Genomic DNA, 951 nt, shown 5'->3' on the forward strand with positions numbered 1-951 from the left:
GCCTGGCTAATTTTTTGTATTTTTAGTAGAGACAGGGTTTCACCGTGTTAGCCAGGATGGTCTCAATCTTCTGACCTTAGGATCCGCCCGCCTTGGCCTCCCAAAGTGCTGGGATTGCAGGCGTGAGCACCGTGCCCGGCTAACCTCATTATAAATTTTAAACTCATCCAGGCATTTTGTATTAGTGCAAATCATAGCTAAAATATAATCCATCCACTAAAACCAATGAGTGGTATATATTCAATAATGCAATTTCTTCAATCTCATTATATAGTTTATTTACTAAGAGTTTGCCATCTACTAAGTGGACACTATCCAATGTGACATCCAAATTCTGAGTTGAATCAATGGTTAGTAGAGAAATTCGTAAATTACGATCAAGATATTTAAATTTTTAAATCTAATTTTATGTTGAATGGAGCTTTTTTAAAGCTTGAAACAGTCTAAATGATCTTTAACATTAAGATGAGTTATTATTCTTTTCCTTTCTTTTTGGTCCTAGGTGTATTGAGTTCTTAGCAGGAACACAACAAATAGAAGATCAATTATAAAACAGAGTAATGAGAATGATGTTCTTCCTCTTTATTAGCCTCTGGTATGAAGACATAATTCTCAAACTGTCAGGGCTAAGCTGTCCCATTGATAAAATGGGAATGAATAATGGCCGGGCGCGGTCGCTCACACCTGTGATCCTAGCACTTTGGGAGGCCACAGCGGGCGGATCACGAAGTCAGGAGTTCGAGACCAGCCTGGGCCAACAGTGAAACTCCGTCTCTACTAAAAATAAAAAAATTTAAAAAATTGCCAGGCATGGCAGTGTGCGCCTGTAATCCTAGCTACTCGGCAGCCTGAAGCAGGAGAATTGTGTGAACCCAGGAGACGGAGGTTTCAGTGAGCCGAGATTGCACCATTGCATTCCAGCCCAGGTGATAGTGCAAGACTACGCCTCAA

At 40.6% G+C, this 951-nt stretch overlaps 1 protein-coding gene across 1 annotated transcript in view; it reads right to left on the reverse strand.

Moving 5' to 3' along the window:
• RASGRP3 (RAS guanyl releasing protein 3 (calcium and DAG-regulated)) overlaps positions 1 to 951 on the reverse strand; it is a 95,240-nt gene that overhangs the window by 27,307 nt on the left and 66,982 nt on the right. The gene's annotated exons all lie outside the window — the stretch shown is intronic.

The sequence above is a fragment of the Mandrillus leucophaeus genome, unplaced genomic scaffold (assembly GCF_000951045.1).
Source record: "Mandrillus leucophaeus isolate KB7577 unplaced genomic scaffold, Mleu.le_1.0 Scaffold264, whole genome shotgun sequence".
Classification (NCBI taxonomy): Eukaryota; Metazoa; Chordata; class Mammalia; order Primates; family Cercopithecidae; genus Mandrillus; species Mandrillus leucophaeus.